Genomic DNA, 24639 nt, shown 5'->3' on the forward strand with positions numbered 1-24639 from the left:
GTCTCATTGTTACAGACATCTAGAAATCTATTTAAAATCGGAGAAAAATGCAAAATCAATACTATAATTTTAAATCTCTTTCTGCTTTTTCTGTTTATGCATCATATACCAATAAATTCTGATCGCCATTTCTAAAAAATATCTTCCAAATTTTTTTTTTTTTAATACTTAATCTTAGTACTCCTTTGTAAGCAGATCATTGCATCTGCGGAAGTCTCTGAAATGTAACTTGCACCAATGGGTCAGAGGAGCCCAAGGTGTAATTCTCTGCTGTCTGATCAGATATCACTTCCAAATCATTCTTTTTATGAAAACAATTATCATGGACTCAAAATTTGTTTCCCACAATTACTCTTTAATATTTGCTTTAAATTCCAGCCATTGCCCTCACTATGTTGAGGGTCTGAGAAAAGAGATTACCACAGAAAAGGTAATCCAGGCATAGCCAGAGATGTTTAATCTAAAAGCCGAGCATGAAAAGTATCATTCAGGTTTGACTTCAACACTTCTTAAGCTAGTTTGTTGTGGAAGTTGTTCAACCACTGAGACACCGACTGATCTAGATGTTCACCACCTGTCAGGCTACCGCTGAGCGTAGGCTGGTGTGAAAGGCAGCATGGGTTAAAGGAGCTTAACCAACAGAAAAGCAAATAATAACCAGCAGATTTTATTTCTATAAACACACATTAGTGCCAACTGGTGACTTCATGTCTATGGAAAAGTTTAAAAATTCTTGTCTAAATTAAGCCTTGGAGATTTTATTTGAAGTGATGTTTTCTAAAATATTTAGTAGGGCAACCGGAGTTGTGCCATGGATGGGGAAAGAAAGTCCTGAGTACAAGCAAAGGGAGAATGTCGTCCTTCTTTGAGGAGAGCACAAGCTGTGTTAGCAATAGGCAGGTATGTGGCTGAATGTTGAGACCCTTCCTTCAGACACCACGGGTACAACTGCTATGCGAGGCCAAGCAGTAAAAGTTTAAAGGCCTAATTTCCCTGTTAGCTATATCCCGCAGATTTTTTGCTGAGGAAAGAGGAAATTGTGGAGAAGGCTGGGACACAGATCCAAAACGTATGGCAGTTTCCCTGGAGAGGCAGAGCTCACAGGCTGAGATTTTTAAGCCCCGGGGGAATTGCGCTCTCCAAGTCACCCGTGCGGAAAGCCTGGCCTCCTGCCCAGGCAGAGGAGCTCCGCAGCACCAGGGACGCTTCTAAGAGCAGGAGGCTTAAAGTCTGCTGGGAGTTTGCAGTTTGTGTTTCATACTTGTACAGGAGGCCCTGTCTGTCTTTCTCAGTGTTAAGTTACGCCTCCATGCTTGCCCTGCTTCCAAGGCCTGCAGTCACAGGCCCTGCATCTTTGGGAGGGCCCACCATGTGGTCCCCTTCACAGCTGGAGGCCTGCAGTTCTAGGACAGCCCACAAGGCCCCATTCCCCCTAAGGCACTGCTCTCTTTCGTGAAGAATTCAGAAATCCTTGGGTTTAGGTTTGGATTGGAGTGGTACCAAAATGACCAGACTCAAAATCCTCCACAAAAGAGGATTGTGTTTCCTCCTCCAGTCCAAGATCAACAGCTGGGAGTCAGCCGCGGTCGCGGGTGCTGTTTGCTGGTGGATTCACCCCGGGAACTGTTTCTGAGAATAGCCCAAAGAAAGGCAGAGCAGAGGAAGGAAGAGCTGTTAGAAGTGGAGGCACAGGGAAGAGGCTTTTTAAAAAGAATTACTCTTCCCAATAACAAAAAGATTTTACTTAACCAAAACAGCTCCATATCAGCTACTGAGTCTCTGCTGCAGATGCAGCCAGAGTGCGAAACGCAAGAACTACAGCTCCTTCCCACACACCCTCCCCCAGAACATCCTCCCCCAGATCTGAATGAATTCAAACTAGGCATGCAATTCAAGCCAAATATAATTTCTTGGTATCTGTTCCACTTTCAGTAAGAGAGGTTAATCCTCCTTTCTCCCAAGCTATTTTCTCCTCTAAGCTTCTTATCACCTTCTACACCATCCACAATATGAGACACAGCTTTCGTACATCTCTGAAGTTTGCTGCTGCCAGTGCTGTGAGGAGATTGCATTATAGGAATGCAATTTGCTTAAAATATCTCTAAGAAGGAAATACTGAAATAATACGAAAAAAAGATGCTGAACAGTCATAGCTACTGTCCTCATTTTTAGAAGAACTTTATATAGAGTAATAAGAAAGGTATATTAAAAAGACATCTATACAAAAACTTTCTTGGAAGTTGGATCCACAAGAAGAGAAAATGCAATTCCCAGGAGAGAATTATGACTTTACTGCATGCCAAATTAAATGTAAAATTGATTTCTTTGAGTAAGTTTTCTCATGATAGTACCTTCTCTTCAGAATCTATGAAACAAAACCCTTTTAAATTAATCAGAGCTATTGTTCACAATCTGCAGAAGGAAGGAAGCAAGCTGCTTTTTTTTTTTTTAAATAAACCACGAAATGTAGACTACACAAATACCTACAGCCATGCAAGAAATGCAAGACAGCACACGCCCATGCATGATGACTACAGATATCTTACACAGATACACATCAACAAAGTGAAAACTCAGTTATGCAATAGCTTTCCCTAGCACCTAAGGAGTCAATCTTACATGCTTTTTAGAGATCTCAAGCTCACAGCCAGGTTAATGAGATGTACAGCAGAGCAACAGGATAAAAGGTAAAGTTACTCTCCAGTTTTAATGGCAGAGGCAACACCAGAGTCATCAACATTCTTATTCAAAAAAAAAGAAAAGGAAATAAAGCTTTTCATTTTAGCAGTCTTTTTGGCCAATGACAACAGAATCTGAAGGGTTTAAAATTCTCTGCTATGTTTTTTAAATCAGAATGAAGACACAAATACTACTAATGGTCCAAATTAAAGCTCTTACTATAACCTGAAAAAGCAGGCTGCTCGCAGCCTGAATCCAGATTGAGAATGACATTTGGAAGCAGATCTCTAGCTGCATATGGGGCCAAACCGAAACACCAGATGGAAACTTTCTCCAAGACTTGGTATGAATCAAACTGTGGTTGAGGACCTACTTCCTGTTTCCTAGACCCATACGTATGTCATAGCTTTCATCAGTAGGGTATTACACCATCTGTAATTTGCCTTCCTCTCCAAGCCTTTTTTTCCTGAAGTCTCTACTCTCCATAAGGGAACCCATCAAAAAGTTGCCTCAGCTACATTATGCTCGGCTACCACCTCTGTACTCACAAGGAAGGCTCAGAAACAGATTGCTCTTGATGGCACAAACATTTTATGTTGTCAGCATAGCCAGAAGACAACTTTTCTGTGCAAAGGAACACTGTGCTGTCACTTAAGGTTCAGCAGTTTAACGGCATCCTTTCATGTTCAAAGGCACTGCCAGCATCTGTTAGAAAAAATCCGTCTTACCTTTGCAATCTATCCCTGCCACCTGATCCTCAGCTATGATGAATGAAAACATGACCTGTTTAATTTGCTTATCATATGAGACAGAGCAGCTGTCTTACATTTTTGGAACATGTTTATACTATCTAAATTAATCTAAATCTAATTAAAAGTACTTTGGCTTTAAAAAAAAAAAGTTACCACAGAAATTAAAGCTGCCAGATGTAGTTATAATATTCTGGCAAAGAAAAGTACACGATGCCTATGAATTACACAAGTATTGGTGGACAGGTTAAGCAAACGGTTAAAGTACTTGTCCAGCAGAACAAATATGTCTGCAAAAAGAAGGTCAAGGCAGTCTCTCCAAATGATGGTGCTGTTTAGATAACTTTCCAGCTTTACTTCTGCACTAAAACAATTGCCTGACATAGATTGTATCAACATTCAAGAAGGGTTTCATGATAAGGATAGTTTTCAGAAGAAATGATCTTTTCTGCTCAGCACCACAGCAAAAGGGTCAGGTTCCTTCTGGAGCCAGAACAAACAACAACAAATCAAGCTCCCAGAGTCTGGGAAAATTAATTAGACCTCTCCCAGGTGGAAATGTTTTCCCTGCACAGACAGCAAATCTATTGTACAATTAAAAGGTAATTTTACTGGGGAAGGGAGAAATGAGGGACGAGCTTGGGAATTGTCAATGAAACTAGTGTTTCTCCCTCCCGCCATGGTATCCTGGCTTAACCATGGCCGTTGTCCCATAAGGGCTGGAGGCCCCACAGCTTGGTATGCCCACAAGAGACAACTAACTACTGGTCCCAGTGGCTGCCAAGAGCTCCCCCCTGCCCCTCAGTGAAGGCTGTCCTACTGAGAGGTTGGGGCCTTGGAAGGAGCCTGCAGGCACCTTCTCCGCATGTAGTTGCTCTATGCAGCATTTGCTTTGTGTGGCATTTACTCAGCTGCAAAAGACTGCAGACCTGGTCGGGGGGAGCCACTGAACCTGATGCATCTGCAGAAACATTTACATTATTTGTCATGGTGACACAGTTTGGTTACTGACAAATTAAAAACGCAAGTAATTTTGATTTGCTGTCTCCAACAGCAGTGCAGAAGTGCCAGGAGCAAGGTCTGGTCCATGCGCTCATTTCCTCACATTCACCGATGGGTGGTGATGGCCAGACTTCTTGTCCCTGGTCTGCAGTCCTCTGTCTGACAGCCTGGGCCCATCCAAGGCCACCAGCAGCTCAGTGCTGGGCCTCTCTGCAGTGGGTAGGAGGTAGCAGTAGGAAGCTTATGTCCCACTGAGACCCCAGGGTTTGAGACTCACAGCTATGACCTAAGCTTAGGCAAATACAAGTGAACACACAGAAGGTGCAGAGTAGAAGTTTCTTCCTGAGCAGCTTTGAGAGGGGAAGAGAGGCCAACTGCAGATCTGTGTCCAGAGCTGCTTTCTGACTTAGACAGATTTGACCTTTGTAAAGGGCTTAAAACATAATACTTTGTTTTGCTCCTGTGCATCTCCTTCCATGCCTGCTTCTCCTCTTCCTTCCTTATCTAAAAATTACTCTCAAAAAAGCCTCTCCTTGAGATACAATCTTCTCTCTCCCACCCTCCCCTAACCTGGTAAACACAAGGCTGTGATCAGGCCCGGAGGGAACAGGCCCTTGGCGCAAGCAGCAGCAGCAGCTTCCAGCCCCACCGGAGCCTGCTGGCAGCTGCCCCGCCGCTCACCGTGAACGTGGCACGAGGCGCCGGCACTGCCGCTCTCCTCAGAAAACCTGACACCAAAACTGGCTGCTCCGGTAGGGATTACTTCCATCTGGCTTTCTGTCCTGACTGGTCTGGCATTTGAGGCTCCTCTGCCAGCCCAGGAGCTTGCCTTGCAGCGTCCTCGTGGACGTGGGCCGAGACTGTCGGCAGGCGCAGAGCTGGGTGTGGAGCTCTGCCTGGCCCCACAGCTGGGCAATTATTTTATACCCTCTGCTGTAAATTAAAAGGGAGGGAGGGAGAGAGAGACAGCGCATAAGGGCTGCGAGCCAGAGGCAGACCAAGGTGTGGATCCATTTAGAGGAGAAGGTGCTGCAGCAGCGGCCAAGCGGGGACGCAGCAGAGGATGCCCCCAGCCAGCGACCACGCAGTGAGGGAGCGAAGGGGACACCGTGGGGGCAGCACCCTGTGTCCCTGTGGCACGGAGCTCCAGGGGTGGCAGAGGAACCTCACATGTCGGGAGGACATTGGCACCAAAAGAGGATGTTGGCTGCCCTAGAAACAGCAATGTGGGTCCTCTAGTGGAAAATTTGGAAGAAAAAAAAACATAAAATAAAAAAAAAAAAAGAGAAAGAATGTTCCAGACAGATGTGAACTGGTAATTTCTGAGTGAACACACACCTAATGTAGAGACTTAACAGGGCCTGGATGGTTTCCTCTACCCAAGGCAGTGGTGGTGGCCCCAGACGCCCGCCCACATGGACCTCACCACCCAACCCCACAGTACAGCTGGTAGCAACAGCAGGGATTGACCGCCGGGGGACAGCCAACGAGGAGTTGTTGTTCCTGCTCAGTGACTGATGAGTCCTGCCATGTCCTCACCCACCCTTCTCATTCACACTTTGATTGCCTTCTTTTTTTTTTTTTTTTGGTGCAAGCACACAGTATTTCCTTCTCATATATTCATTTCCATTGCACCCAATCCTGATTTCAGCACAATACAGGGTAGGTGTAGGAGCCCATTTTATGTTGTGATAATCTGTTCTGCAGACATTATTTTTAACTAATTTCTACTATTATATAATTTTAAAAAGATTAGCCTATTTGCCTGGTTATCTAAGAAAACCTGTATTTTCTATAACACAAAAAAAATTTCATTTTCTATTTCTACACATTATCATTTTTTCTCATAGAGTTTTAAAGTCCTGTTCTCATTTATTTTTCACAGGAACATCTAGCTGAGTGTATTTAGATAGCATTATAGAGTTAGGCAGGCAGAAAGAAAACTATAAATGAAAAATGGAAGGCACTATAAATAAATATGGACTATGTCTAAATGAAAAGGCATTTGTACTTCACTGCTCTCAAAAAGGAGAGAACATCTCTCATACCAGAATGACCCCAGGTATTACATGGCATTGCATCTGAGTCATCTTTCATACATGAAAACACCGGGAATTTCTCATAGTCAGCTAGAATGCTTTCTGAGGTCTTAAACTATATGTTAACATCACAAAGTTGGAGCGTACATTTGATATCATTTGGTATGGGTGAGCAGGATATTTGCTAGGGATATGTTTTCTGAGCTACAGGTTGCATACTCACAGTGTTTGTCTTTCAAATGTTGACTTTTAGCATCTGAAAGAAATTAACATTGCTGCGGTATTACACTCGTTCCCTTATTAATCATTTGGCAACCTTCCCTCTTCCAAAAACAAAGGATCCACTTACATCCAGGGGAGCAGCCTTCAGATTATTACAAACAAGATATAAGAAACGAGTGCTAAAGTGTTACTTCTAGTTCTGCAGCTAGTGTGTTTTGACTGCATTTGTGTAACACAGCAGTGCACGCATGCTCATCACTCAGTCCTTTTCAACCTGTGCTTGGTTTTGGCATCCTGCCATGTACAGTTCTGCAATGATATGTCAAAATGCATATCATAAGGGTGAGATTGATACGAGAGAATAATGGAAGGCTTCCTTATTTCTACTAAGTAATAACAATTCATAAATAATTGATGTCATTACAACAAATGTAAAATGATTAGAAGAATTTATAGCTGTATTTAGGAAAGACCATTAACATGTGCTTTTTTCAATCTAGGAGAATAAGAAGTGAAGGATCAAACCTGGGTAATTAAAAATGCTGGAAGACTGAAAACATATGCATGAATTATTTTCTCTCTCTGCCTAATGTGGTTGGGATTTGCTTATTTGTTTTTACTAACAGGTAATATAAACCACAGAAATGTCAGACTTGTCAACCCAGTTTTTCCATTCAGAAGATTTGTTCTGCGTTTCTACCTTGTCTCATGGAAGGCACACCTCAGAAACTGCAGCAAAGAGTGCAAGCCACATTGTGAAACCTGAAGGAGTCCACGAGCTGCAGAGGGAAAATGTTGAAAACAACATGCTTCCTGCCGGGCTCAAAGAAGTAACATGGCTGGTGCTGTGGAATGATTAAGAAACAGAGTTCTAACAGAGAAATCTGGGGGGGGGGGGGGGGGGGGGGGGGGAAATATATATATATATATGTTAATTAATTACCCATGTTTAGATTAATTTTTGATTAAAATGTTTTTGTTTGTTTGTTTTCTCTAATGAAACATAGATGCTTTTTGTCCAGTCCTTAAAGTACAGCTCATTTGCTTGCTATTGCTTCATAATTTCCAGCTTATTTGGTAAAATTTGGATTCTGCTTGAGAGAAAAAAATGCAAAATTAAAAGCTCAGCTACAGACCAGTCCAAATTCACTCCTGCTATGAATCCTCAGACATCCATTTTGCCTCTATCAAGAATTTAGATTGTATTGTAGTTATTTGCTGTGAAGTTCTGAAAAAAAAAACAACACAACAAAACAAACAAAAACAAACAAACAACAACAACAAAACCATCAAAGAGTTATTTCAGTTCCAGGAATGTTATTATTTTTTCATTTTCATTATTAATTGTTAAGTTCATCGCTGACCTATCAATACATACCTAAGACATGCTGTAATAAAACATATTAACAGGGATAACTAAATGTTGTAGAAATGTGAATCTCCTCAGAAGCGTCAATGATTTTTGAACAACGCAATGAAAAAACTCCACATTTTTATCAATTATATTAACCAGCAATTTTCACAAGGTCCTGCAGCTGGAATCAATTTTCAATAGTAGAGCAGATTTACGGTGAAATGATCATATCTTAATATAACCCTACTTTACAGCAGTTACATTTGGAATTGAGCCACTGCAAAGATTTTTCACCACCTTAAACTCGTTCTCAGGACAGCTGGTATTACATCACATTAGCACCTTTTAGAGCACAGGTCAAAAATGCTCTTTTGTCTTGGGAATCAGCTATACATGAAGTCTGATCTAAAATCTCCTGCCAGCTCAGGTTCTTCAGGGAAGCCTGGATCATGTTCAGGGCTATCTGAGCAGATGTGGGTGGACTCACCAACATACTGGGAAGTTGGGCAAATAATGGTCCTGTTGCTCAGTGCTGCTGCTTTTTTCACTCAAAGAAGTGTCTCTATAGTTAGAAAAGCATTTCCAAAAAAAAAAAAAAAAAAACAACGAGAAAGCAGCTTTAATTCTGACAGATTAGTAAAATGCAGTGTTTTTAGATGTTTGAAGGGCAGAAGGATGGATTTCTCCAGACCGATGCACTACTTTAGACCTGTGTTTTCTCAACCTTCTAACAACTTCAAACACCACATCTTGGTTATAATAAATATAATTTATGTGCATTGATTAGATCATCACTCCCCGGTGTTCCTGTGAATGGGTCTGCTAGTCCTTACATGTAGAGAAGCAGAACTATTGATTAATTTATTATATATAAATTATCTGAAATGTGCATCCTACTTCCTCATAAGAAAGCAATTTCAGGCTGCTCAGATGGAAGAAAATGTGTTTGTTACTCATAAACCCTTAATGAATAGCATAGGAAAATATTTTTTCAGTGCATAGTCAGTTCCCAGACTTTTTGCTCCAATTATTCTCCCTCCATGCCATGTGGACACATAGGCCATGCAGTATTTTTGTGCTTCCTGGTTGAATACGTGATAATAGCTCAACAAAAGGTGAATGGTGATAACTACTGTCGGTTATTCTTCTCCCAAAAAGTTAATGGCATAGCCATGCCTCATTAAAGGCAAGCATGTGATGGAGCAGAACCACTCTCGAAACCGAGTGTTCAGCAATACTTTGTTTGAAACAGTTGAACAGTTGTAAGCCATTAACTGTGTTTGCACAGGGAAGAAGGCAGAAACTATAGCTGAGGAAGAGAGAGCAGGTTTTGGCCAGCTAGTTTGTTCAGCTATTTTTGATTCCCTACTGAAACTTCTCAAGCCATTTTTAAGCCATCTCTCTGTAGTGGGAATTTCTGATTTCTGCAGAAATCAAAGGTTCAATGGACAGTATTTCTGTTCGATCAGCAGACTTGGATCAGCTGAAGTGGCTCTTCTGCTTTACTGCTTCACTGGGAGCACAAAAAAAAGTCCTTGCCTGCTGATACTGCCTTTTAAAGTTATTCTCACACATGTTACCACTGACAGTGCACCAAATGAAGCTTTGCCCTCAGAAAGATGGCTTGAAATTGTTTGGACAGGTGACAGCAGAGTTTTACCACCTTTGTGCCAAGCCGAATGTGTGTCACTGCAGCCCCTTCCAGTAGCATGGTGCTAGATTATTCAGGTCACTCAAAATACTGCCAGCCACCTGGTCAGATGGGGATCAGCCCTTGCTCTTGGGAAGGCCTGTACAGATACCATATATATACACTCCTCCTCCTGCTTTGTTGCCTAAATTGGATTTACAGCTATTCTGAACACGTGGCCACTGTAAGACATTGATTGCAAACATTTTCCTGACATTTAGCATTTGCCCTCCCTCGGAGGGTCCTGGAGCCAACAATGCTTTCAAGAAAACAAACGCAAGCATGATCTGCTTTCTTTCCACCCTTACACGGAGCATGACCACTTCTCTAAGAAGTCAACTGCCTTCTGGGATCGCTGGTGTTAGAGAAGCATTAGGCTGCCTGGCTCAAGCAGAAGCAGACTGGCCTTTCATTTCTCCTCCCTGGGAACAGACCCAATAGGAGCAGGAGTGCCTTGGTGGGAGGCAGAGCTGTGAGCATCAGACCGGCTGAGGGGTTTTAGCTGGAGTGACACTACTACTGTTACACGCCTGCCTTTCCCTAGGTCTTGCTGGATATCACGGAAAGCTGTCAAGAGGATACAGAGCTCAAGAGGCACTGAAAATACGGCAGATTTCACAGTAACATCACTGTGTGCCATGTGGGGAGATAGGGATGACTGATGGCATTCCTAGGAGATGGATGGAAGGCTTAAAGCTGACCAGTGCAATGTACAAAGAGGAGCTCAAGAGTTCAACATAGGCATGATGTGACGAGACAGAGCAAGCATGCTCGGAGCAGTGGTGGGAGCTGGAGGAGAGCTCAAGATTAAATTTTTGCCAAAGTAGCAATTAATATAGCATCATTAATTTTCCTCAAAGCACAGGGGTGTCATTTGTTAAGTTGTTTGTATTTCCCTGGCCCTGAGCCACACTTACCTGTCTCTTGAGTGAGATGCTGCCCTAGAAGTTAAGTATGGCATTTGTAATCCCAGTGAGTGGGGGCCTGTGAGACTGCACAGGCACCGTGACCTCCCACAGACGGTGCAAATCACCCACCATTCACTGTCTCAGCTTCTCCGACTGAAACATGAGGATAATGTCTCTGACCTCCTTCTCAGACACGTTGCAACCCACTGCCAAAAATTTGCCTGTAGGTCCTAGACATTATTATATTTTAACTACTCTCAGGATAATCTGGGGCCCTTGCCTTCATTCTGTTTTTTGAAGAGATTTCCCTTTCCCCAAAGTATGTAACTTTCCAGCTGCCTAAAGAGATTTGTTCAATTTCTATTCCTTATCGAATCTGCCATGAAACCCAGCACAGCTCCAAGGTACTCCTGTAGAGCTGATGATTCAGCATACCCAGATGTACTTTAAATGAGCCAGCTGACAACTGGTATATCCTAAAAATTAACATAAGTTCGACAACAACAACAAAAAAACCAACAAACAACAACAACAAACCTTTAGTCCTCTTTTAGGATGCCAGGAAACCTCAGAAAATGGGATCAGTAGCTTGTCTGATTCCCTGCTTTAACCAGACAACTGGTGACGTGCTAGAATATAGCAATCAGGGTTGATACTAGAGTAAAACTAGGAATTTTCATATGATGAATTATATTTAGTTTCTACTCTGCATATGCATGTGGGAGGTTATTTACAACTTTTAAGGCAGGTTATTTGACTAGGTTGTATTTTGAGATTGCTTTCTCCAGACACTATGCTGATCTTACCCCTGCCCTCTCACTTCTGATAAGAGCAAAGACGACATAAATTCACACTTCCCAGAGCACACACTCAGTGATTAAATAGCCTGTTTAGGTTATCCAGCATATATTTTTGCACTTTAATACCAAAAAAAAAAAAAAAAAAGCTGAGGTTTCCAAAGCCAGTTATTTAATGATTAACTTTTTATCAGATGAAAATATTTAATGTGAGCCCATATCCCTTCATAAATATGAGAGTTTCTCACTTTCTAAAGTTTCTCACCTTGCGACCTCAGAAAAAAAAAAAAAGGGTTTCACTGACATGAACTCTAAGTCATAACAGCATATTTCCACAGTGTAACACAGCTCTTACTACCGTTCTCTCTCTCAGTATTTCCTGGCTAGTACGGATTAAGAAGCAGTGAAACAAAACTATTTTTACAGGTTTGGTTGTCTGGCACGCTCTCTATTTATTTAAGCTAGCAATTTACGAGAAAGCAGTCTGCCTTTCTCCCGCACCACCTTGAACAGTATTACTCCCACCATCCACACCCTTAAAAATATGTGCATTTCTGGGGCAAGAGAACTGTGCTAGGTTAAACTCTGAGCACAATTTAATATCTACGATATAATGTAACGATAATAAACCAAAGCCTCTTCTTCTGAGGCACCTCCTTTCAGCCCCTTGGGCTATTGGAAATTCAGCAATAACTTCCAACCTAACCTGATCACCGGTAGTTTTCCCATCTGGGAAAGTCCCCAGTCCTTGCTCCACATCAGGAAGACTTCAAGACCTGGGGAGGAGCAGGCCAGCCTCTTGCGAAGCCTTATCAAAGTTGAGCTGCTTCCAAGGCTGGGTGGCAAGCACAAATGGAGAGAGATGAAAGCTCTCAAGGTCTTTCCATCTCACTCTGAGTTCTGGAGGGGTTGTTGGTTTTATATTTGTTTTGTTTCTGCAGGAACAGACTACAATATCCATGGAGATGACATTAGAATGCCAGGAAATCCTAAAAAGATGACTGTTGTGGTTTGCTCTGAAAAAAACAGATGTTTATTAAAATGTCAGCCAAATGACTTATGTGTCACTGACTCTGAGGACAGCAGAGCGGTCTTCCTACGTTTAAAAAGTAATAATAATGGAAAACGGTCACTCATTGCTGTTAAATGATGACTAGGATCCTTACCAAAATGGTCATTTTTGTTTAAGTCTAAAGAGTTGGGGGAGATGGCTGGAAACTCATGGATGAAGACTCTTATTTGTTTTCAGTATTTAGATCCATAGGTCAAACTGGTTATTTGGAAGGGACTGACAGAGGCTACTTTATGGTTCTGACATTTCTATTTCCCCAATGGATTGCAATAAAGGTTATTGACCTGTTTGGGGCTGAGTAAGCCCATAGAGAATGTGCTCTCGGAGACTTTGGCACTAAAACCCGAAACATTTCTTCACTTCAGTAACATTTATCAGATAATTCCAATTACTGGTTGCTTTTGCAGTTTCAGATGGAGGGAGGAAGGGATTTACATTTACAACTCAATTCCCAGCATGCTTTACAGTAATGCACTGTCTCTATTATTTATCTTGTGTCCTTCACTCTCTTCCTCCCCTCTGCTGGATTGATACTATTTAATAAATCACAATTTTGCAGCCTGACTCCATAAATTGTAGCCACACCAGCTTTGTCCCTATGTCACAGAAGAGCCGAGAGTGCTTTCTGAACCATGAAGATTGAATGTTTAAGCCATAGCCTGGTGTGATGATGTATTTAGTAAATAAGACTAAACTAGAATACACCAGTCCCTGATTTCAAGAGCTGCAGGCACTTGGCTTCATGAATATGTTCTTGTGGATGAAGTGTACGTATGTGATCTGGAGGATAAATGAGGAGAGCAAAATAGTTTTCTCTCTTATAATTGATAGGTGATGGCAGTTAGTAAACCCCTCTGCCACAAAGTACTGCTGGAGGAGAGGGTTTCGTCAGAAATATTACATCGCTTTCAAAATCCTTTAGCCTTCCCAGATTTGAACTGAACCAATTGGACTCCCAACGGTGTATTGGATGTTAATTGCAGACAATTTCTCTGACTGTTTCTCATGTCTCATATAAATATATTCATAATTATGCAATTTCCACCTGTAAATTCTCTGGAAATCAATACAGTAAGCTAATATTCCTTTCATTAACTAAAACAACAGTTTAACAGTCTCAGGGTATTCTTGAGAGTTTCCTTAACAGTGGATAGAGTGGTCCATTAATCCTTCCCTGGACAGAGCAGTTTGGTAGATCAATTAATTGTGTGTGGCTTTTTACGGTCAATGACATTTATAGTTGGGTACCTTACTCTCACACCTCAATGATTTGATGAAAAACCCCAATAAAAAAAATACAACAAATATTGTTTTACACTTACGGAAAAACAAATCAGCAATTACCGAAAAGTAAATATATCCAGATGTGTTTATCAGTCATTCGAGTATTCAAGTGTAAATAACTCATTTGTTTTAAGTTATATTTCCGAATTTTGCCAGGAAACGCATTGGCAAGCTAAGGAAGTTTAACGGGTTTGCATTGGACACAGGAGACTGCATTCGCTCACTTTAAACATTGAAAGGGGTACACAAAATTGTGCTTGCTTTGCTTTTGTATTCTTATCAGGTGGTGTCTAAATCCAGGAAGGAATACTACTGAATAACTACAACATTATACAGAAAACTGAGTGTATCTCTGGATAAAGACACAATGGCATTTGCAATGTAATTTGTTAACACTGAAATTCAAGATGGTGAATGCATGTTATTGAATTGGATTAATTCCAACCCATTCACCCCCTTCTGGTTACAAATTCTTCATTTCCTATAGCTAAGTGATTGAAAATTGCATTGTCACCAGAAGTCCACAACACAAAGTGTTAAAACTTCTGTTTTATTACATTTGTATGGGTTACAATGACAGCTTTTATGAGAAATTTGTGTCTGGTGAGCTAGTCTCCAAAGCTCAGGCTAGTTATTAATAAAGCTAAGTAGGCTCCTCAGAAACAAACAAAAATTAACACTTTCATCAAAGACTATCAGAAATGAAGCTGTCCAAACAACATTTTCCTTCTTTCTTTCCAAGCTTCCCTCTACTCCATCTGCCCATAGAAATGGAAAGGTCTATGCTTAAGGCCTTGTCAGCTAGAAACAGCATAAATCCCGACTTTTCTGTTGGGATTTTCTGTCCTGAATTCATTCATTCATTCATTTTTTTTTAGACCACCTCCATTTTGCAATTGTTTATAGTCACACAGACACCTGATTATGTGATTACATTTAACACTCAAAAATTGGTATTTAAAAATCCACACACTGGAGAAAAATCCAATTCTGCAAATCAGTGTTTCAGATAATCCAGATACATTCAGAGATATTAAAAATCACCGTCCCTCTCATAGCTATTCTGACATCAAAGAAATTAAACAAGTCAAAGCTAAGTAGAGGGAAAAAAGACACCAATTTACATTGAATTTTGAGAATCTAACAATTCTAACAAATCAGGAGTTGCTACATATAGTTATGAGTGCAAATATCTTGATATGAATGGCTTTCTTTGGTAGATGTTTGGCTGTTTGAAGACACCAGCTAGGAAGATATTTTAAGATGCCAACTAGTTGTCATGAGGACAAGTAGCAAGCACAGTTCACAGAAAGATCTGCAATTCACATTTCTGTCTGGAGGGAACTCTAGTTAATAAGAAGATCTTCATTACTTTTCATTTGTAATCATTAAGAATATCTCAGACTCTCTCCAGAATCAAACACCAAGGCAAAAGTCTGTGATTACTGCTATCAGTCTGTAAGCGTTAGGCTGGTGACTGACTGGATGTTTTGTGTTTGGGCCATACCAGGGAAGCTGCTTTATTCTGAAAGGGGTGAATGGGAGGAAGGGTTAGGACATGGCACCAAGCCAGTATTCTCAACAAAGGCCTAAAACAATTAATTTCTTTCTTTTACACCTGTTATGAAAGGTGTAAACTTCACCAGGATAAATCAGGAGAATGGAGTATGAGAACAGGGCATTGTATTTTTTGGGAAATGCAAGGCAAAATTTGGCCAAGATCCATCACAGCCCTACTGAGTACTCTCCTGAAAAGGAGGCATATTCCTCCTAGTATTTTGTTGTGGCTGTTGAAAAAGACCATCCCAGTTGCAGTGAATAACTTCAGAGAAGGGTTCACAGCTGTAATTTCATTTTGGGATTAAATGCTACTCTCTAGCCAGGAATTAGGTTTCTAACTCTCTCTGAAAGATGGACTTCAAGCAATAACTCCCCTCTCAGCCTTTCCCACTTCTGCGACTTCTGGCTTAATGTATAGTCTTCCCTGAATTTACTTCTCAGATATTTAACTGTTCCCACGCTTGCACATAGGCAACTGTTCCCAGGAGGAGCTTAGTCAAGGAGCTTGGAGCTCTGTGTGTTCCTGCTGCTAATACAAGATGTGTTGCATCCCTGTGCCTACAGCCTGACTTATAAATTATGTGAATTTAATGACTTTGCTTTGTGTGAACTGGACCCTTTTAGGTCAAAGTTTCTTGATAAGACAATTGGCTCCAGCAACCTAAGTGCTGTGCAAATCTGGGCTCACAGTGTGACTGCTCAAAGCTTCTGTGTTTTATTTGAGTCACTAAGCTCCTAATATTCTTCAAGCAAATCAAGGCACTGTTCCTGTAACATGTGTTGTTTTTCTTTGAAAAAGTCAGCATGAGCTCCCTCACAAATCAATAGAAACTTTTCGAGTAGGATGGACAACACCTACTCAACTGATCTTGTTGAATTCTGTGCTCAGGAAACATAACTACTCCTCCCTCTTGTCTCTGTTTTGCCTGAATTAAGCACATCAGATTCGTTCTTAAGCTTCTTCACCAGCCTTAGAATATGGATGAGTAAAACTTAAAATGGGGTTTAAAAAATTTATTTTAATTTCATTCATGTATGCAAAAGCTTACCCATAGAAAAATCTGGAAGAAAATTTCCATCCTCCTTTTATTTCGTGGGATTTAAAATGTAAGAAAAATATGCCATGAAGTCTATTTCTAACAAAAGAAGAGTACTTATTTATTCAAGTCTCCACACATACCTTACACCTAAAATGAAATTGCATCTATTAAGACAGAGAATTACATAAGTTTAAAAGAAAGTTTATGGTGTTGAGATTGGAATTTGCTTTATGGCTCAGCAACTATATTTGTGGCCCCAGATCTAAAATATACATATAAATGCTTTTATTTCTAAAAGCCATGATTTGGAGAGGAGGTACCTGATAATGTCATTGGAGGAGAGAAATGAAATTGCTTAGGTTCAGCAATTGTTCACTGCAGTGATGCATTTTGATTCCTTTTCAATTAATCATTGACAACAAATATCCAACATCTGCAAGTATTTCCGTGGTGGGGAAAAGTACAGCCTAATAGTTACATAAATATCCAATCTAAAAAACAATTTGTTTTAATAAATATTCCATTATAAATAAGAGTTTCAAATAAGGAAAAACTTCCAAACCATCAACATACACTTTCCATTTTAGCAATTTGATCTGTGTGCTTTATTTCCATTTGGAACAACATTTCAATACCCCAAATAAGGCAAATAAGATTTTCAGACTGTTTCCTGGCCTTTAAGATTACTAAATGTCACCAAGTGCTCTTCTAGCTGCTATGTGCAGCATGATGCCAGCAAAAACAATAGCTGTATTTATTAAATACATTTATTGTAGTTACCAGCTCACAATTCAGAGACTTCATGGCTGGAATCTAAATTATGTGCCAGCATGCATTCAGTAGTTATTAATCCACAGTTTGAAATGCAGGCCAGTTTTTAGTATGATATATTCTTCTCTGTAAACTGGTGAACTATTTTTGTAGATACAAATTATCCTAATAATTTACCAATCCACCAATTTCATTTGGCAAATGAGCAGTGATAAATGGTCTAATCTTAGACATTGTCTTAGAGCTTATAAAGGTCACTTTAGGTAAATTTTTAGCAGTACATGTGTATGCCTCAGAATTTCCCCCCCCACTCTGTCTGATAATTAATCTCTCAGCGATATGTTGTCTTCCAAAATTTCCTGACACTTACTAGAGAACGATTCTCAGCTTGTCTTGCTGGCTACATTTCATTCACTCGCACACAGATTGCATCAGTTTTCTTTCTTTAAAGATTATAGATGTAATGATTCTGCTTAGTAAGTCGTAGATTCTGTGGTGAATGACAGCTTTCTGGCGTGGGCTAGAACTATTCAGAAAGTGACACTTGCTCACTTCAAGTGACGCTGAATGAACACCACTCAAAACCAAATCCAACATAAAATTATTAACCAGATCAAATTCTTACAGAAATACCACAGAATAATTTAGCCTGTATGGGACCCCTGGAGGGCATCTGGCCTACACTTTCCTTCTCATATCCTTGCAATCAAGAAACTAAAGCCCAGGAGCACTGCTTGCTGCAGCTGCCAGAGGTGCTCTCCTTTGAAACACTCCTGAAATGTGCTTCTCAGGTGGCCTGTACAAGACACCTCCAAAGCAGCAGCTTGAGAATATGCCAACCGTAAAAGAAAAAAGCAAGAACCGATGACACAAATAAACTAGTTTTTCCATCCCTCTACTGCCAGTAAGCCAAGGTATCCTCTGCCATTAAAGCCACTGAATCTTGGAAGGCTTCTGATCTGGGCAAAGACCCCAGACCCTTCCTTTATGGGAACCACTGATTTTAAGTTATTACTTCAAATGCAATTATCATACACAGCTCAGTGAATGTGAGCATGCTGATTTCTCAGGTCACCAAAGCCATTCCAGTAGTAGTGCCAACGTACTTTGATGCCACAAAAAGACTGTCATTACACTCTTCACTACAAGGAGAACTATCTAAGAAAAAGCCGCCCAGTACTGCTGCCTCTAAGATCTACCACACTAGTGGCTCACATCAAGAAAAACAAATTCCCTGAGCATTGCTAATGACTGCTTTCTTTTTCCATCTCCTTATCATTATGGTAGAAGTCTCTGTAGGGAAGTCTCAAGCCTGGTGAATGGCAAGTGTAATTGGATATGCACCACTCCAATATTTCTATTTTTGTTTTTCTAATTAGAGTGGGAAAAAAGACAGACCATTTTTATATTCAGATTGCCTTACAGACTGCAGCGTTTTTCTTTTATTCTAAAAATCACGTGCCTATTTTAAGATCTTTTCCCTAAAATATTATGTCCTGGAAACTGACAGAAGCTTTCTGAAGAAAATACATGAATGGTAATTCGAGAATTTAGGTCATTTATAATCAATGATTCAAAGCAAGACACTACAGACAGCTGAAACAATAGAAGGGCCGAGGAAAAGTGCATGAAAGAGTACTGCTGCTCAGATTTCATTGGAGCAACACAATGATACTTCCACATTCAAGATGGGTGTCTCCATAATGTTGCGACTTCCATCTAATCTCCATCTCCCAAACCTAAAATATACATGGAATATTCGCTTTTGCCAGGACAATGACAGATTCTTCCAACTAATCTGTACATAAAGATAACATCAAACAATTCTTGCTCCAGTCTTCCCTGATCTGGGGCAGAAAGAGGCTGCTTCAATAAGCTAACAAAAACTTCAACTATCGTCAACTATATATATGTCAACTAACGTCAAAAAAAAAGTGGATGCTGTCTTACACTTTCTTGAGGTCTAGTCAGCCTATTCTAATCCAAAAATTTGATATGCTATCTAGTCCTTAAGTTTGTGAATATTTGCCATTTTTTTTGTTGTGGGAAGGAAGAAATGCACAGTGAATATATTTTGCTTTTCTCTCTCAACTGATCTGTAAGTTTGAAAGGAAGGGGTATATTGTGAAAAAAAAGGAATTTGAGCCTGAAATTAATTTGTAGTGGGATAACAAGAATAAATTTTAAAATGGTTTATGTCAAAGAAGGAAAGATAAACAGTCTGTGTGTGTATTTTTTTAAGGAGACGTATCTCTTATAGAGCAGCAAAGATACCAATAGGCTTGGGAGTTTCTTTTTTTCTTTGATAACTAAATCAAAACCACAAACGTTTGCAAAAAAACGTGCCTTCAATTGTTTTACAAAAACATTTAAAACCACTTGTAATTCTGACCGAATCACTGCTGGCTGCTCTCAGGGCAACCCCAACACTCTCTATGGCATTGGTCCTGCTTTCCCACCCCTTGCTTGGTGCCTGCGAAGATGCTGGAGGCAGTGGGATTTGTTCATCTCTGAGGGCACATGGCCAGCACAATCCTGATGAAGAATACCAAATACATTTACTTTCCAGTGCTCGTTGTGCAGGCTGATTTGTCATTGCCCTTCCTTACAAGCCATCATTTGTATTTGCACAGGCGGCAATGCCTCCATATGGCCGGCACTCCTCTGAGAGGACGGGCTTGCACGCACAGCTACTGGTGGCATATGAGGACATAAGAGGGCTGTCGAGACCTACAGCGCAGAGGAATATTATTGCCCTGCCAAGACATCACATTACTGCTGGTGCCAGGACTCGAGTGTAAAATGTTGCATTTCCTCTGATAAGCATCTCGATGTCGCAAATGCTGAGAACCAGGGCTGGATCTTTCCCTTTTCACTTGGGAGCACGTAGTGCCTGCAGCTGCTGCAGTGGGAACAAAGAGCAAGGGAGAGCGAGGGACAAGGGGCCAGGATTTTTCCCCTTTTGTATTAAACTAATGAGTACTTTGACGCAATAGATGCTTCGTCAGATCTGTTATGTCTGTTAAGTCAGTCACCTGTCCAGTGAGAGAGCTGAATAGATACAGGAGAACACAGGTTCATTCACATTTGATTTTGTGAAGCCCCTGGTGTCTGAAAAGCATTTTTGTATTTGAATGCTGACTCTGAAGTAATAAAAATAATAATGAAAATATCGGTCATAGGTAATGGACCTAAAGTTATTTTATGATAGCAAAAGCATAAACCTGAGACAGCAGCAAGCAAAATACTATCCTTGTCTGCCTTATAAATGTCAGTTTTCCTTTAAAATGTTTTGGGTGAACTTCTGTATTATCACACCCCAAGTGAGCCTGGAAAAGCACCAGGAATTTTTAAATGGCTGTAATAAAACACAACAGTATCCTTGGAAGAGAAATACATCAGACAGATGGAAGGAATCCTATTAATGGCCAACAATGCACCAAGCAATGTAATTACGTCCTGTAGCCAGGATGCAGTTACTAATGCTTTGCAAGGTATAAAGGTATACAGAATCAACAGTTTTTACAGCTGTCATAAAACTGCATTCTTCGTAATATTCCTGTACCTTTCCTAAGATGTTCTGTGCATTACAGTAAGTAAGAATTCTATGTATGAGCAAAGAAAAAAAATAAATTACAAGGCTGAAAGTCTGGTTTAAAACCATAGCACAGCAGACAGCAATGTACCGATGTGGTACAGCGTGAAATCCCCTGACTGAGCCCAGTAAACTATGTCTACCAACTGAGAAGCAAGTTCGTAGAAGTCTAGGGTTAACACAGTCTCATCTTAAATGCTAGAGGCAGTCTTTTGCTAGCAGAAGAACATAACACTGGCAGAAATTCGACAGCTATTACCGTGAACACACATCACTCTGCACTGCCAAGCTGGAGCATCCCTGGGTTGGCACAGACCTGCTGGTGCCCCCGGTCTTTCCCACAGCCTACCCAGGCACTAGCTTCCTCAGTGAATAAACTCAATCTGCACGCTGTATAGACAGATATCTCTGTATAACTCTCTATATCTACACTTGTGAGGGTACAACCAGCATCTTCCAAAGGGGCCCTACAGCTGAAGCACTGTGCTCTCCATGGCCAGGGACTTCCAGCCTGCAGCCAGGCTCTGCTCTCAAAGACCCTGAACATGGGTCTCACTGAGATGTGGCCAAACCGAGACAGGCATTGAGAGAAAGAATTTTTGTTGTGAATAATACTCAACACATGCCACCGGGAAAACTGGAACCAGGTTCAGAGATCATATACTGGAAAAATAGCTGTGATTATGAAATAGATACATTTGCAGGCTATGTTGTTGACTCCAGATTACAGATATAGATTTGCTGTGCACAAAACTCTGGTGCCACGATGGTTCAGTTATGAAAGGGAACTGCATAGATGGTATTTTAACACGTTGTACCTCTACATGTAAATATAGGCTTCCTACACCCGCATCTGTTTGGAAAAGTGCATTGAATAATAATCACTCTCTTTTTTTCTTGTTGTTTTTTAAGATACTTTTAATATAAAAATAACATGAAAGGAATATTTTCTCTTGTAAGTTCTCTTTTGCTTACCACTTTAATCTCATTAATTCAAAAGATCTGCTCTAGAGATGAGGAAGCCAAGGAAGAGATTAGAAGCTAGCGCTCAATACTCTTTATTGCACATGGTAGCACTATTTTTTCTGGAAGATTTCACATTTTTCTTTTAATAGTTTTTCCATTAATTTCAATCTCACAACAGCTAAGTTATACATTGCTATTTGCCAGAATCTGTTACTACGTATCTAAAGTATATAATGATTCGTTATATTAATTTCACAAATCATTATATACCAAATACATTATTAGCTATTTAGAATTATTATACCCTTCCTACATTTCAGTATGCTGTTCTAATTCAGTTCATATAGATATGAAACATCCTGTCTAATGACTGCTGCTTAAGAGGTCATGAAACTTGCTCAGATAGTTTTTCTTGGCCATAATAATGAAAAATTTGAGTTCAGAGGTGAACAAGAGTCATCCCTATACTTTGTTGTTATAAACATATTCTAGTTGGCATTGTTTTCCAGCTTATTTACACAACAGTTTTCCTGATTCATGTTTTGCCTTCCTGTACAACTAGAGTTCTTGTTTTGAGAAAGCTAAAAGATACAATTTACATGATTGTTTTATATGCTGGGAGACAGCAAAGAAATATCTGAATTCCTCGGGTTTCTCCTTGCACTGAACTCTAGCAGCATCTTTATTAAATAACTTTCTAATTGAATCCATGCAGCATTTGTTCCCTTATAAGAGAAAGGAAGATGTCAGATAATTCTATGCTTCATACCAGGATGGAAGTGATTAGATAATTATGTATTTTCAAAAGAAGAATCTTCTGGAGGAATTGTTTCTGTGGGTACTTTATCTGTTGTCCCTTTCCTTTCAGAGTTTTTGCTTAGTAGAAATATGTCCTTGGGCTTTTCTTTAACAGGCTGACTGAATATTGCTATTGGAAAGCTGTGTTCTGCACATACCAAAGTGCAATTAAATATAAACAAAAACTTTAGAAAAAAATATAGAAAAAGATTGTATGTGATGATAAACCAGTAGCACTTTTGCATACATAGTACAAAGCACACCCTGTGTTAAAGCAAGTGCCAAACAGAGCAATTTCCATGATCCTTCAGGCGTATTCATCACAGATTTTGTTGGACCTAGAATTAGCTTGGATAGTTACAAAAATCAGGAGTTTTAAGTCAATTTCATTTGCAGAGATTAAAGCACAAAGATTAAATGAATAGCAAACATTGCTGAAATTAAAGTTTGGATATCAACATTGTCATTCTTGCAAACATTTCCAGTGCTATAAATCTTCCCAAATTACACTCAAAGATTTTTTTTTTTTCCACAGTGGTTTGATGAAAGGTAACAGTACTTTCTAGATATTATATATTGTGTAAAATAATTGCTAGCCTTGGGAATTCTCCTCTCTTTGAATGACATTTTAAATCTATGAAATTTAATTAAAAATACATATATCATAATTGCTGTGCCTAATTTTCTTCAAGATTTTATTTTCACGTCTAAACCATCTCATTTTCTGTATTTCCTACACAATGTCTCTCAGCTGGCTGGCTGGCACGAACTATTATATTTATGTTAGAAATAGCCAGTGCAATGTCAAAGCTTTTGTCCTCTGTTAAACCAAGTCACAAGCAATTTAGCACAATACAGCTGGGGATTCACAATCCCTAACACAGCACACTGAAAGCATTAAGCTACTGACCAGAGGTCCCTTCAGAGATATTCAGCTTGTCTAATCCTGAAGACAGCTGAAGCTTGAAGGCTTGCAACCTGCTTCCTTGCAGACCAGAAAACCCTCTTGAAGCACATTTATGACCTTTTTTTCTCATCTAGTAGCTATAATAATTTACTTCATGTTTTAGAACCCTATAAATAAAAATGTTTTTTAAAAAAGTGTTTTTTTGTACAAGCACATATATGCATTTCGAGGATAAGCATGTTTTGGAGAAAGCGTGTGATATCAACTCTTTTCTCTCTGTCCAAGGAACACTGACTACACTGTAGCAAAAATAAAAATTACAATGTTGAGCAGCACAGAGAATAAATATGAAATAAATATGAAAATCTTGCCTGGATTTTGGTTCCTGAACCACAAATATCCAATCTTTCCTTGTTGTACACCCAGAAGCCTTCACAGCAACACTAAACATAATCCATTTTCTTCGATTATTATAAAATCTCTTGCCTATGTGTCAGAAACCCTGGTAATCATATAATCATAGAATGGTTTGGGTTGGAAGGGCCCTTAAAGAACCACCTACCATCTAATTCCTACCCCCCTGCCATGGGCAAGGACACCTACCACAAGACCAGGTTGCTCAAAGCCCCACTTCCAGGGATGGGGCATCCACAGCTTCTCTGAGTAACTTATTGGATACAAAATGGATGGATATCACACTGATATCGTTGTTTCCTTTTCATCGACTCATTGAGAAACTGGACATTCAACTCTTACCTTTCCTTTTACTCCCTCAGCTCATTGTTTCTGTGCTTGATGTTGTGGTACTGCTGTAGGTGAATGGAGAGAGCCTGGGCTGGCACATGAAATGTCTGGCAGACCTCTACTCCTGGGCTGCTGCTGCAATTTTTGGCAACTCACCCCCCTCCTCAGATTCACAGATTCACAGATTTCTCTAGGTTGGAAGAGACCTCAAGATCATCGAGTCCAACCTCCGACCTAACACTAAGTACTCCACTAAACCATATCCCTAAGCTCTACATCTAAACGTCTTTTAAAGACCTCCAGGGATGGTGACTCCACCACCTCCCTGGGCAGCCCGTTCCAATGCTTAATAACCCTTTCGGTAAAGAAGTACTTCCTAACATCCAACCTAAAACTCCCCTGTCGCAACTTTAGCCCATTCCCCCTCGTCCTGTCACTAGGCACGTGGGAGAATTGACCAAC

General features: G+C 40.2%; 1 long non-coding RNA gene across 1 annotated transcript; it reads right to left on the reverse strand.

Moving 5' to 3' along the window:
- Window positions 1–5998: 5998 nt before the first annotated feature.
- On the reverse strand, window positions 5999–24338 carry LOC125184566 (uncharacterized). The gene is made up of 3 exons (XR_007168784.2): window positions 24190–24338; window positions 7635–7782; window positions 5999–7536 (listed from the first exon to the last, which is right to left on the reverse strand). It is a non-coding gene; the product is annotated as an uncharacterized lncRNA (long non-coding RNA).
- Window positions 24339–24639: the final 301 nt, after the last annotated feature.

This window comes from Anser cygnoides, chromosome 4, assembly GCF_040182565.1.
Source record: "Anser cygnoides isolate HZ-2024a breed goose chromosome 4, Taihu_goose_T2T_genome, whole genome shotgun sequence".
NCBI classification, from domain to species: domain Eukaryota; kingdom Metazoa; phylum Chordata; class Aves; order Anseriformes; family Anatidae; genus Anser; species Anser cygnoides.